Consider the following 15,547-nt stretch of genomic DNA (forward strand, 5'->3'; position numbering starts at 1 on the left):
TAAAATTCGTATTTTAGCACAAATAAATATAGAGGATTTATAAAAGCGTATTACAAACACTTAAATGTCTTGACGAGATTAAGTGATTCTAAATATTTAACGATTATTAAAAAACAATCTGCGTCAGTAAGAAATAAATTTAAATGGATGGAATCTGTTATTAATATTTTGAGGAATATTTCAAAAATAAAATGCTATTAAAACATTACATCGTGGAGATACTACAATGATAATTGCAAGAACAATTTATTAATAAAAATTTTTTAGTCTAATATGTACATTTAAAAAGCCCAGAAAATGATTAATGCCATAAAACTGAATCCTTAATGATTATTTGTAACACATTAATATTTTTCAAAGCAAAAACTAATGCTATAATTTTTTCTATCAAATATTTTTTAGAGTGATTTATTAAAAACTGATCCGAAAACTCTGAAGTTACAAAATAAAAATTTTAAGCAAACTGTGATTACGCCAATTTCTTGTGTTTTAATAATAATCCATTTAATTTAAATTTGAACAAATTTCTAGTCATTATAGATTATTATGTATTATAAAATAAATACACTTTCGTCTACTACTTCTTATCTCAAACAAAATATAAGTATTGTGGTTTCTTTATGTAAATATTATACATGATTGAGTAAAGATGAGATTGGACTGCCAGATTTTGCACGCCAGCTAAATACGGTACCTCACAAAAGTGTGACTCCGACAGCGAGTAATTCACAGATTTATATCTAATCTAATCTAGTATCGTATATAACCTAGCTTAATGTTTGCTTTTTAATAAAATATTATTTTGTTACATAATACTAAAATGTAAAAATCTAATTAAATTAAGATTATATGTATTTTTACCGATTTATGAGACAAGAAAAAATAAAATATAATTGAAACCACAGTGCTATTTTCTATTTTTTATATTCTTTCCATGACAAATGGCAGTTCTATAATGATTTTGTCATTAGTAATAGATCCAGACCACGTATTCAATTTATCGTTTTACTCTCGCGAGCTTTTAAAAATACCCGTGGACATTTTCTTGGTCAGCGACAAGGGAACGAACCTTTTACCCCTTTACAACCCCCCGAGTCCGGTTTAACCTGTTGTTTTCTTATATACATATATAAATATATATATATATATATATATATATATATATATATATATATATATATATATATATATATATATATATATATATATATATATATATATATATATATATATATATATTAATATATTAATATATATATATATATATATATATATATATATATATATATATATATATATATATATATATATATATATATATATATATATATATATATATATATATATATATATATATATATATATATATATATATATATATATATATATATATATATATATATATATATATATATATATATATATATATATATATATATATATATTTAGTATGACTAACAGGGCATTTCATGCAGGAACGAAAATTGGTTTTGACGTGTTTGCAAAGGAAAGTGAAAAATTTTGACTCTGTCCCCTCGCAGCTAGAGATATTTCCATAAGGACGCCGCTGACAAGGATAATATGAGAAGCGTTTAAACAAATATTTTTTTCTTCCTCTCCGAGAAGAATGAAAGACGTCTGTGGCGTTGGAGAGAGATGGTACTTTTTTATTCCCAACGTTATTCAACGAGAGTGCTATTTGTTTACAATTTGCGATTTTATTCCTTCGCAAGAGTGAAAATCTATTACACGAGATGGAAATTTTTGAATGGGTATAAGAAATACGCATGAAAATAATCTCTTGTTTTGAAACATTCAACTATGGATTGTTTTTAATCAATAAATTAAATTTTCATAATCAAACTTATTTTTAAATCAAAAATGCAGTAAACTTATCAACAATAGTTTAAGTACAAATCAGTAAGTGTATAATTTTATTTATTTCTTAGAAAAAAATCGTCATTAAATCTGCGTACTTTTTTTAGTACGTCTACGAAAAATAGAGTTAAGTTATCTTTACATATTTTGCTTTAAGTAACAAGAGAGCTGTCAAATTATTTAGCCATATGTTAGAAGTATTTGAAATTTGTATAATGTCAGATATGAGAAATTTGTATAATGTGTGTATAATGTGAGGCATTATAATATTTTTTATTCAAATTCTTAATTAGTTATTCACTTAAGTTACAGCACTTCAGTCAGATAAATTTAAAAAAAAATATCAGTATATGAATGCCAGTTTAATTAATTTAGAGCCATCTAGAAAAGATCAAACAGCTGTCAATGTCTGTGCAGCATTAAGCTATTGTCAAAAAATAAGTGAGCTAACCCGAGCTAATTATTTGAAAAATTTAATTTCTAAGCTAGTATATGATTTAAAAATCGTATTTACTAAAATATATATTATATTTTTATTTGGCAATTTACTATGCTACGTAAAATACCATAAACTATGAAAGTGTATTTTATAATGAAACATATACGGCTTTTTTGCAGTACAGAAAAGAGCGGCGAAATAATAAATTTTGTTATAGACCTTTCATTATTTTTTACATTTCCCTTGAAATGAAGAATGAACATAATATATTAATTATGTAAGTTATATTGCGGTTATGAGTTTTAAAGCTATTTCAAATAAAACTTTAGGTACAAAAATGTAAATATACTAGAATAATAAAACATTGCACGTTCAACGTTAAACCAGCAGCGGACGTAATACGTCTACTGGTTTAAAATTTAACCTTTACGTTAAAATTTCAGTACAGTAGTTTTCGCTACTTTTCATTCGTTTATTTAAAGTTCGCAGATCTGCAGTATACTACTATAAATTATACAATACAATGCTTAATTGTAACTTTACTTGCCCTAACAAAAAAAAAATATCGAGCTCACACTAATATTCCCATAATTAATAAATATATATTTTATTTAAAAAAAATATAATACATTTTGTATTATTTTTAAATTATACTTTAAAGGTTGCTATATACTACAAATATATTTAAAAATACCTTTAAAAAGTAATAATCTCATAAATCACGTTCCGTCCGAAGAAAATTTTCGCTCTTATTGCCTAGAATAGGGTGACGCAAAATCAAAAGGTCGCTTAACATCGGCTTTATTAAATTCCTCCGTGTGCTCAAATAAAAAATGTTGAAGATATATACGAATTGTATGATATAGAATGATCGAACATAGCACACAAAGCCTTTACGATAATAACCCTAAATAGCTACATTTTTCAACTAAATTATTCTTTTGTAATATAAACTGCATTATCCTCAAGTATGTAAATTATTTAGATACATAACCTTCCAAATAAAACTTTTTTTTTATGAATACATAAAAATATTTTTGGAGATTTCAAATGAAACAACCGGAAATATATAATTTGACTTAATAAAAAAGAATTGCAAGGTAAGTCTCGTATTTACATCGCTAGATAGCGTTTTTGCCAATCTACGTTATCATTCATCACACGCATTCTTTACAATGTTTTATCTGGCTTAAAAAATAGGTTTTTGCGTCATTTATATACATTTACTTATATTTTTATTTTAAGAACTATAATATATTTTTCAAAGAATCTTCTTTATTCTTTATTAAAAGAGATTTTAAAACTTTCAAAATAAATTTGATCCCTACATAAGTGTTAAATGTACAAAATTAGAGAAAAGTAAAAAAGCAAATATTTTTTTATTTGCTATGAAATTATATAATATATACATAAAATTAAGTTAAATTTTCCTTTTTTGCACTAACAGCTTAACGTCTATTATTGCTCTATACTCATCATTAAATTGAAAAATTGCCAAGATGCACAAAGGTTTTGTTCAAATTATGAACTGTCAAAGTCTTTAACAATGAGTTCGTTATCAAAATATTATTTTTAACTTTAATAACCCTTTATATATTAATTTAGTCATCAGTTAACAAAGTTTTAGAGTTAAATTCTATAAACTCGTATTATCTTCATTGTTAAAATAAAAGTTTAATTCATTCATTGATTTAAGTAATTCAGTTAAAATAGTTTTGAGAGTTTCTTCGAAGTCTACAAAAGCCCTTATCATTTTAGGAGCTAATTTTTTTCCAACCCACGGGGCTAATACTTATTACATATACATGTATACGAAAAATTCTTTAATTAAATATTTTTTTTTACATTTTGCTTATATTACACTTTTTAACACCGTCATAACAGGTGTATATAACTTTTAAAATACGTATGAATTTGCAAGTTATACGAAAGACAAAGATCTGAGCAATTGTATCAACTAATTTTATTTTTTGACCAAATAGATTTAACCTGTTTTTGTTACTTTTTATATGATAAGACGAAGCTATTTTTTTGTAAATATGTTTTATTGTGAAAAAACATTTATTTTTATTTATTCAAATAAGTGATGCTCCTATGTGTTGGCTTTGTTTATAAAATTCTAAATTTTGAACTTTGGATTTAGCTAGACCAAAATTTACGTAAAGAGGGAAGCAGCTGATTTTTTGGTTTTTAAATCGGAAGTAACTGATAAAAGTTTTCGATAAAGATTTCTGTTGGAAGTGAATTTTAAATATAAATAAATAAAATATTTATTTATATTTATTTTTCATATTTATATCCTAATCGTAAGAAACTTGTCAATCACAGCTGTTGCTACTTCACGTTTTTCATATTTCGAACAAGATTAAAATAAAAAATATCTTTGGATTATAAAAAGGAGGTCTATGTTTACCGAAAGGCAAATTTTATCAAAAACCTTTCATTATTTTTTTCAATCTGGCAATTTTTTTATCTAATTATCAATATAGTTCTTAGATTACTTAAGCAAAAATAAGGTCAATTAGAGTAGGTAAAAATCTTAGGCAACTTTTTGCCATTGAAATAATTATATTAAAAGTTTTTAATTAAGCATGCAAATTTTCTAGCATCTGGCACTGGTCCACCCGTTTTATGCAGCTGTCTCGAGAAATCTAGGATTTAATTATAAAATGAAACAAGAAACTCTCGACCCTATTTAGAATATTAACATCACGTACAAATAAAATCCACTTTTATATCCAACAAATTGTCATTAAGACAGTTGTTATCCAAAGGCCGAGTAGCGAAATCTACCTCGATCCTCAGGCTCACTGTAAAAGATTTATTTTGTTTGTATGGTGGGATCTCGAATATACTACAAAACTCTCAAGCCTGGTTAAACAATAACAGCAAGTTTGTATTGTTATCAGCTGGGTCGTTTGCACGAGAAAGTGAAAAAAGCCCTGCATTTATCAACAGAAGTCAAATAGTTCTACAACACGACAATGTTCGTCCCCAAGTGGCGAAATTGACTTTCGATAAAGTCAAGGAACTTGGCTGGAATGTTATTTTCCAGACCTTGCTCCTTCCAACTTTCATTTATTTCGATCGATGTGACACTTACTAGACGGAGGAAAATTCAGAATACAGACGATGTAAAAAGGATATTATTATATCATTTCATTATATATTATAAAATTTCATTTAAAAACCATTTATTTCGGGATAACCTAATTTATAAATAACACAAAGAAGCAAATCAACAAATTATGGCTTTGTATATTAGCTAAACTTAAACCTTAAAAACTACTTTTTCATTAAAAAAAATGTAGAAAATTTATTTATACGTTATAAGAACTATTTCTGTTGAACGACTCGCGTTAAAGATTTTGTTTGATTTCAATATTCATAATGTAAAAGGGTAAAATTTAATTATCATATTTATTTTTAATTCACATAAAAATTGACTATATAATAAGAAAATAAGAAAAGAATAAATTAGATCCTAATTTCACACAAAATATTTGTATAATATTTTTGATTGTTATTCCATTAGTATTTCTGTTGCAAATTACACAGTGAAACTTTACAATTATGTACTATAGAAACAACCAACAACGACAATGCATTAAACTGCATTTACTGAATAATATAAAATGGAATTCTGATGTGAAATGCTTTATTGCAATTGTATTAATCTAAAATAATGTAAGAAAAGAATACTAGCCTTACTTATAAAATATATTAAAAATATTGCTTATAAATGTAATTAAAACACTTTATTACATATTATATATTTAAAGTAGGACAAATCGCTACTAAAGTCAAATTTTATATGTCTAATATTTATTTAGGTTTATATGTAAATATTTCACTAAAATTTAGCCAACTTTAAACCCATTATTTTTTATCCAATCACTTCAATCATCGGCTTGGTATAGAAAAAAATATATTGAAAGACCTCTCACCGTTCGAATTCCACCTTTCATATATCCACACGTTTTTTTTATAATATTTTACACAACTGTATAATTCGCGGGTAGTCCAACAATGCTGCTTCGAGAAGTTGCACATTAAATTGTGGAAATATTACGCTTGTAGCTCCCGCTGGGGGTCTCCGTAAATTTATGTTTTTTTCGACCCTTAAACACGACCCCCTTATTGAGCGTGGTGCGTACACCCACACTCGAGTGCGTAAGGGCAGACGTCGGAACGGACCCTTCTTCTTATTTACGATCAGCCGAAGGCTGTGAATATCATTTATTCCTTTCTATTTCAACGTTCATACATCATCGATGGATCATTGAGGGGCGGTCGTTACGTTATGTTGAATCTTACTCCTGTTTATTATAGTATAAACACATAAATTATGTGGAGGCATATCTATGTGTCGATAGAAAAAGGGTTAAATTTACTTCATGTGCGATAAATATTTCATCAGGTGCGTATGAAGTATGAAAAATAGAAATATGTCATTTTATTATAAGTTTGTATTAGACGCTGTATAGTTTTTCCTTTTTTCATGACCAAAGCAATTTCCTTAGGCGGTAAGTTATTGCTTGACATTTTTCCATTATTCGAACTCCTAACGGATATAAGAGTATATGAAAATGTCGGTATAAATATTTTTTTAATAAAATACTTTTATCGCGTGTCTCGTATGATACATTTATAGGCGTAATATGAATAGTATGCAAAATAGTAATGTATAATAATTCATAATTCATAAATACCTTTTTTCTTCATAGCTGAGTCTTCACTCTGATGACACCAGATTCACCTATAAAAATACATAATATTAATAAATTATTGCAGAACAATGTATATACATATGTAGCAAATAATATACAATTTTTCTGATAAACACAAAAAAGCAGAAAGCTTGCTTTTTCACTATCCAGCCATTCAAACATAAGAATAATAAAACTAATTCAATATATAATAAATGAATTTCAAACCATACATAAAACAAAAGATTTTTATTATATTGGTTTAAAAAACATATTTAAAATATAAACAATTATATTCGATGCAAAGTAAGAAAATTTAATGATCTGACGAAAAATTAGGAACATCGATATTTCATCATCGAGAAATACACATGTTATCAAAAACGAAGTGTATACACTTGGCTTCATTCGTATGCATTTTACATACACACTTAAAATAAAATAACTTTTGATTTTTTTTTAAATTAAGACAGTATAGTTTAGTAACTGACGCCGTAAATATATGGGATCGAATCTTATGTTTTTTAATTTGTATTGCGTCTAAAGAATCAATAATTAGTATATAAATAAAACTCCGATTAATCATCACATATTGTAATTTCTTAGATTCCCTTAATCTCACAAAAATATATTTTATAAAAAAATTAAAATAATTTTTTTAAATTTCAGTTTTTTCTCAACAAATTGAAAATTTTTATTAAGACTATTTTTATAAATAATTTTGATTGAGTTTTTTTTGTTAAAAAATTAATTTGTACGAATATTGTTACATAAAAAGGGTTGGTCTGTGCCAGATGTTTCAATATAAACATGATTTATTGAAAGCTTTTTTTACAAGTCGTATTTGAATGATAAAAAATTGTTTGATTGATAAAAAAATCAAATAAAAAGAAATCACTTTGCATGGGAATCATTAGATTGTAAAAATGTATAGCTATAATATAGGCTCTTTATAGAATTACTCCATACAATTCGTATGTCGGCAAACTTAAATCTCGTTTTTCAATAATCCAAAGAGGTTTTTACTAGTTTACAGACTTTTGTTTCAGTCTGGTGTCTCACTATTTACCTAGTGATAATTATTTTGTTTGTCTAGTTGTAAAGCATTTGGCTAACGCATTTCATTTTGCATTGAAACATTTACATTTAATTAAATATTAAATATAACTAATAAAGCTATTTAAGACATGTTTATAATATTAATAAATTTTGAAAAATATTTAATATTATATAACAATATTATTAGATACATGTAATATATATTTTATTTTGATGAGTGCTCTCGCATCGTATTATTCAGTTCTGCTTTAATATAAGGATTAACCCTTAATTATTGAAAATAATTAAAAATCATTATATTACAAGCATTACTTAAAATCTTATTCGCTAAAAACTACAAAGTATATATAAGTAAAATATGCTTTGTTATCAATTAAGCTATTATTTTTACTTTGTAATAATATCTGTTTTTATTTAGCTTGCTGTGTCAACAAATAACATTTAATTAATAAAATAATTAAAGACATTGCGCAAATAACGTTAAGTTAATTGCATATTATCGAATTTCAGGAATGAACGTAAATTTAATAATTTAAGGATTTGTCTTGACCTATATTTATAGTTAATGTCAGTTTTTTTTAATTTTAATTGTGTTACATTTGTTAAAAAAAATAATTACCGTTAAATATTATTTTTTTCACCGATATTTATTGCTGTCTGTCAATTGTGTAATACTTCTGACTCTCTAAATAAAATATTATCATTGTTTTTAAGATACTATTGTGAATGAAATTGTGTGAAAGATGACACGTTTAAAAATACGATAAATTTTCTTTTAGCTACCAGCTGAGTATATGAGCAATTTTCTAGAATTTGAAAAGCTTGGAACGCTTTCTTTTATTTTTAACATTAATCTTTTATGGTTTGTTTTATTCAATTTAACATAATATAAAATAAGGCGTTTAAGTTTTTTTAGATTATTTTATCAGAAAATATTTTTTGCTAAACATTTTTTTAGTACCAAATCAGTAGAGAGGTAAAATTCGATTTCACGTACACAATAAATATACCGGAAAAATCAAGCCTTTCGTTGATCACCGATCGAAAACACGTTTTCTTTACGTACGTAGATAAATTTCAAGAAATGATTCGATTTACTGCCGGGTCTTTTTTGCGATATATTTCGTCGTAAAAATCATATTTAATAATCAGGAGTCTTATAAAGTTTCGAACGTTGTGTACCTTCAAACCTCGAGGGTCTATTGACGTTGGATCAAATTTCTCATACGGGATCAATCCTAAACGGCTGAATCATGCTTTTGAGAGCCACTATCGAATCGAGTATAAATAAAAAATAATCAACAACAAAAATAGTCCCTGCGGACTAACGAATACACGTGCCTAGTTTTCCATTAAATTAAATCCTGACCCCAAAACAATATTCGTTGGTTTCTCTACAGATTTGTGTCGAAAATGATAAATTGATTCAACATGTGGTCATATGTACATTCATATATTATACATGTACATATATTGGTTGACCCATGAAATTAATTTATTACGTTTCCATGTTACCTATCCGAACACAATTAAGGCTTTAAAGGTCTATTCAATATTCAGGTAAATATAGGAATCGTGTAATGTTACACAATGGGGTAGTGTTCTGGTAAGTATCGCAGATACGAGTTTGCGATATTTGTAGGTCCAGTTTATATTAACAATAATATTTCTATATATTTTAAGTAATAAATATTTACATCGTTATTCACTCGAACTGTATATTTAAACAACACGTATGCTTAATAAAATAAACATACTCTAAAATAATAAATATTCTTTAGCGCAATTTATTAATATAGGTATCTTTACTACATTATATTGCTTACATTAACATAAATAAATATATAAACAAAATGTTTTTTAACTACTACTACTATTAAAAACGATGAGATATTAAACATACAATAAAAAACGCAATATATAATTTATATTTATATTCAATACATAATATTACCATAGAATTATCGAGTGCTAATAATTAACATTTATGGTAAAAAATGGTACTTTGTAAATTTACTGCAATTACTAAATTCACCGAAATGGAATTCTAATGAGCTTTACTACATGCATTTCAAATAAAAATTTATTTAATTAAAACAGATCACAACACAGCTAAGTTTTACTTACATATTATTATAATATAAATATAAATAAATATATTAAGAGTTTCTTTACAAGCTAATAATGATTTTAGAAATATTGTTTTCAAGAGATTTGATATTACTTGAGAGTTTGACTAAAGATAAAATTATACCGTTTATGAAGAATACTTATAGTCCAGTCAAATAAGGGTTTAACCTCGGAATGAAAGATAACAAGCTGAAATTTTGCACAGACCTTTGTTTTGGCGTTCTAAAGATAGGGTAAAAAGTCTCATAAGATATCGTGTCTGCTAATCAAGATATTAAAGGTCAAAGGTCATAAAAATCGTTTTTTTGCAAATATCTCGCCTCCTTTGCGTTGCATGTCATTAGATGTTTTACAAAACTTATAGAAAATAAAATTTTCTACAAGTTTGTTAAAAATTATTTCTTCGTATGGTTAATGGTTTTCGAGATATAGCGCGGGGAGTAGGAAGCGCGCATCCGTTTATAGGATAACGCTATGTGAACTACGGAGCCAGAGCTACCTGCACATTTTTCCACAGTTTCATAGGAAACATCGCAAATTGTTATCTGCTGAATGAACCCATCTAAAGCATTATAACTTTCAATCTCCATATCTTCAAAAATCATCATCGATAATGCAAAAATTAATAGCGTATGGCCTCTGATACTTCTTGCAAAAGCGTGACCATCCAACATTTTGTCGACAGAATTCGAAGCATAAATTGTACTGAGAGCTTCCTTGATTCAGCTTCCATTCATTATATACCCTATGCATCCAATAAAAGACATAAGCATATGAAAGCCTCCTAGTTTCACAACTACTCTGGACAAGTCTGAGTTAGCATCTGAGCTGCTACGATTTCACGTGCTTTTATGTACAACGGCTGATCAAAAGTTATTAGGCATGTTCTTTGTTCATGTTTCTTGGCAGTGTTTGTAGTACACTGTAATGTGTTGTAAATTGTGTCCATATTACTCGCAGGATGATGAATAAAAGTAAGAAACAGAATCCGAGAAGTTACAAAGTTCTCATTGTTTTTGTAAGTTGTTCAATAAATCCATTCCACCCTGGCAACGGTTAGATATTTTTCCACTTTCCATACATCCACAACAAATCACATCCACAGCTGAAATTTAACATTTTACAGTATCACTATAAGAAGCGAAAAAACCTAAACTTGACAAAACATCCAAAAGTCTTTTTGGATGTTTGGCCTATCTGTATTTCTTCTATGAATAAATACAGATAGGCCTATTAATAACTGCGAAGAAAAGGACAGTATTCGTATGGAAGTCATTATAGCATGACTTATAGCTTTGTATTTCGTTTTAAAATGCCCCGTCTTTCCTTTTCTGTTCTTTATAATAACTTCTTGCAGAAAATGTAATAAAGTTTTCGGAATTTCTTCATTAATATTTTACTCGGGGGCGGATAGGACTTGGTCTCAACAACAGAAGATCGAATATCTTCTCTAATAATCGCCGCAGCAGCTTCCACTACGCGCAAGTGTTCTTCTTCTGAAGTGCCTTTTTTATTTTCATACCAAGCTATGGATAAAATTTAAGCTTGAGCATCACGAAAAGAAAAAATAGGGAATGATCCAATCTTCGTTGTAATTATAATGTCAGTTAAATATTTTTCTCTTAATTTGGAAATGATCTTCTTATCATCTGGTACATACTCCGTAAGGACATCTCTCAACTCTTTCAATTTTTTCGCACAAATTTCTAGTCGAGCAATATTTCATTCATAATTCCTAATAATACAATAAAAAAAGTAATAAAATTATGGTTCAAACGACTTGCCGAGACCACTTTTTTAACGATTGCTTACTTTTTCAAAGCTTATACCAAGTTAAGCAGGTAGAAATACTCGCTGGATTCTATAAACGGATGTACGCCTCCCACTCTTCGCGCTATATCTCAAAAACGGTTAATGATACAAAACAAATATTATGACCAAACTTGTAGAAAATTTTATGCTTTACAAGTTTTGTAATGCATCTAATGACGTGCGACGCATAAAATGCGAGATATTTGCAAAAAAACAAATTTTGCGACCTTTGACCTTTGATATCTTGATTAGCAGACACGATATTTTATGAGACTTTTCACCCTGTCCTTAGAACATCAATACAAAAGTCTGTGCAAAATTTCAGCTTGTTATCTTTCATTCCGAGGTTCCGCCTTTATTTCGCCTTATTTGATTGGACTATTAACGAACATTAAAAAATCACTTAGTAAACTCTAAAGAATAATTAATAAAATTAAATCAAGATTTCTTGCCTACTTTCATTATTTTTAAACTTAGTCTATACAGCGAATACTAATGATAAATAGTGGAACATAATGAAAGCAAAAAAATATAAAACATTAATATGGTTTAATTTGGAATAGATTAAAAATAGACTCGGCTTGATTTAAAATTAGTTATATATTTCACAGTTAAACCAGAATATATTTGTAGTACAATCTTATTTTTATTTTTTATTAAATCTTCCGTTGTAACCATACAGGCGTAAGCCTAATGCGTTACAACGAGGTAAATCTGTATCATCTGATTAAGACAATCAGATATAATGAATAACAAGTAAGTATTAATTACCAGATTGAAAGTCTGGGTATCAGTGACATATATTTTAATAATTATAATTTAAAATCAATAAATGTCACTGCAGCTAGGGACGTTTTTTTTATAAAAGCGCATTTTTTATAAATAAAAATTCAAGTACACCTGCCGGGGCTCGAACTCGGAACCTCAGAGTTACTAGTCTGAGACGTAATGGACTACGCTATACTTTTTCTTATTAAATTATTTTAAATTTTGTCTGTGTTAAATATGTTTGTGTACATAGTTGTGGGATCTATAAATACATCGTCAAGATTGGAAAATTGCAGAAACAATATTAAAGATAAAATTCGTGAAACAGACAACAGCTAAATACGCTAATGTATTAGTAAAAATGTAACATTAACAGAACGTTTTAATTTCATAATGCACTTTACGTAACCGACAATAAATAACGTCTACAAAACTCGCTAAACTCTAACGTCCAAGTTGCATAATGTACCAAACGGATATAGTAGCATTATTTTTAATTAACAGTGTACTTTTTATTATTACATATTTAAATGTATAATATTTTTATTTTTTTAATTATTAAAGAGTTTCATTCACTAGCACAATTTGTCATAATTTAGAGGTAATTCTAACGACCATTTCGAATAAATTAAAGGAGACCACAGACAGTAGATTTACAACAATGAAAGAGTGATCTCGTGGCCAAATAATTGCATAATTGGAAATAGTTCATGGACTACCTAATAGCACATCCACCCCAATACCAAACATTCCTACTCTTTGTTTGAAATATATACAAGTTAAACAATAGTTTCTACCCTGCGCATAATAATATTGTTCTTCTACCCTTTGGCTATCAATTGCCTGTGTGGCAATCTGAACTGTTTCTCTGAAGCGGGAAAAAATTAGGTGATGTATTTAGTGATTTAATAGTCTCGTAAACGTGCTAATCTGCGATTTTCCAGAGCTATTTGAAACCAGTATTATAAAAAATGTGACACTTGATCACTTAGAGGGAAACGGAAGAGAGACATGACGGAGACGTCAATAGAGACATCGGCAGATCACGAGAGCACATCACGACAAATCCCAGCTGCTCCAAAGATATCACAGTCAACAATAATACAACTAAACACGCCAGCAAAAATTCTCCGATTTACATGACAATAAAATTTTCTCTCTATATATCAGCTTTTCTGATATTTTTTTGGCTACAAAGTCACACCTCTTCAGCTCCAAAACACAAAATTAATATTATACATTGTAAATATAACGAGCGTTTGGTCAATGTGTTGCACAACTGTGCTAACACAATCAACAAGTAGTGAGACACCAGACTAAAATCGAAATTTTAATAATGATTTTATTATTTTTATAAATATTTATAAACCAATTTTATTTTAATATTTAAAAAGCATTATCACAGCTTAAAATTTATAGATTCAACTATGCATATAATTTTTCATCACAATATTTATCTACGATATTACGAAGATCTAGACAAACCTAATTTGTGATGATCTATTGTAATTTAAATTACATAATAATCACAAATTCTGATCTCTCAGGGCGATAAGAATTGAGAAACATCAGGGTCTTTATGGGTTTTAAGCCCAGGTCTCTTGGATTTTAATCACTGATTAATACCATTGGTCTATCATGCTATATATGCACAACCTAGCTCAATAATAATCATTACGTTATTCCTACGTGAGAATCTAAATTGTTATGTTTGAAATTATTATTATATAATAATCACTAATATAGATCGCAAAGAAATAATAAAAATTCATATGGGTTTAAGCAGACTTTTCACGTATTAGTTACTGACTTACACTACTGGTTTTTCGTGCTGTAAATGAGAACATCGAAAAAGAATTGTGGCAATTGCAAAGCTTATATAAAAGTTAAGCACATTAGCTGCTCAGTCTACGCATAAATTAACACCAATGGGTTCGAATTTTTCGGCAGGTTGAATACCAGCGAAAGTCAACGAATCTCAATCGCATTCCATAAGTCGCAAGTACTTTGCCAAGGATAGACATTTTTATATACATATATATGTGTGTACTCGTATATATTGATATTCAAGCTCTATTGATTAGACAAAAGTACAAATAACTAGAAAACTTTTTCTTTTATGCGGGGAAACTTTTACCCTTTACTTTTTCTTTTCACTTTAGCCTCGGATCCGATACAGAATCAAGCAGTTATCAGAGATCATCTAAGAGTTAGCTCCGAAGAATACGCACAATATACAATTAAAATATACACAAATTCTTAAAAATATTATCTCTTTACCCTCTTATACAATGAAATATAATATTTTTCTTATAGCCCTTAGACTTATTTTGCCAAAAACACAAGTGGATTTTCTGCGGTTACCTAATTGAGAGGTAGCACCGGCTGTCACACGTCACAGCACGATAATTGCGATCGTTCCCCGATTAATTTTTAAGCCCACATTCAGGAATCAATCTCGTCGTGTGCGGCGCTTAAAATTGACAGGGCGGTCGACATTTGTACGGAGCTGTCAGTCGGGAATTACCGGCAATCGATTAATTAATTCCGGATAGGTCGCCTCCGCGTGATGTTTTCATTTGGCCTCGGGCGTTTGCACCTTACCGAAAGGGTGGTCGCCTTGAACCGGCGTCAAAAATCGATAGCCCATTCATATTTAACGAGGCCGGCTCGTAATTTTCACTTACGGTCGCCGGGTACGGGCCTGCACGATTTCAGACCGACCAACGAAGGCAGGGCTCGCCAAAAATGT

General features: G+C 28.3%; 1 protein-coding gene across 4 annotated transcripts in view; it reads right to left on the reverse strand.

Annotated features, from left to right (window-relative positions):
* The window catches only part of GABA-B-R1 (gamma-aminobutyric acid type B receptor subunit 1), a 333,811-nt gene that overhangs the window by 197,902 nt on the left and 120,362 nt on the right, over positions 1 to 15,547 (reverse strand). For all 4 annotated transcript variants that reach the window (XM_088184582.1, XM_088184585.1, XM_088184583.1 and 1 more), the window contains exon 2: positions 7,030 to 7,076. The gene's annotated coding sequence lies outside the window, so the exon portion shown is untranslated. The remainder of the gene's footprint in view (positions 1 to 7,029; positions 7,077 to 15,547) is intronic.

This window comes from Plectrocnemia conspersa, unplaced genomic scaffold (genome assembly GCF_051122295.1).
Source record: "Plectrocnemia conspersa isolate PC_06_02 unplaced genomic scaffold, ASM5112229v1 ptg000004l, whole genome shotgun sequence".
Taxonomy (NCBI): domain Eukaryota; kingdom Metazoa; phylum Arthropoda; class Insecta; order Trichoptera; family Polycentropodidae; genus Plectrocnemia; species Plectrocnemia conspersa.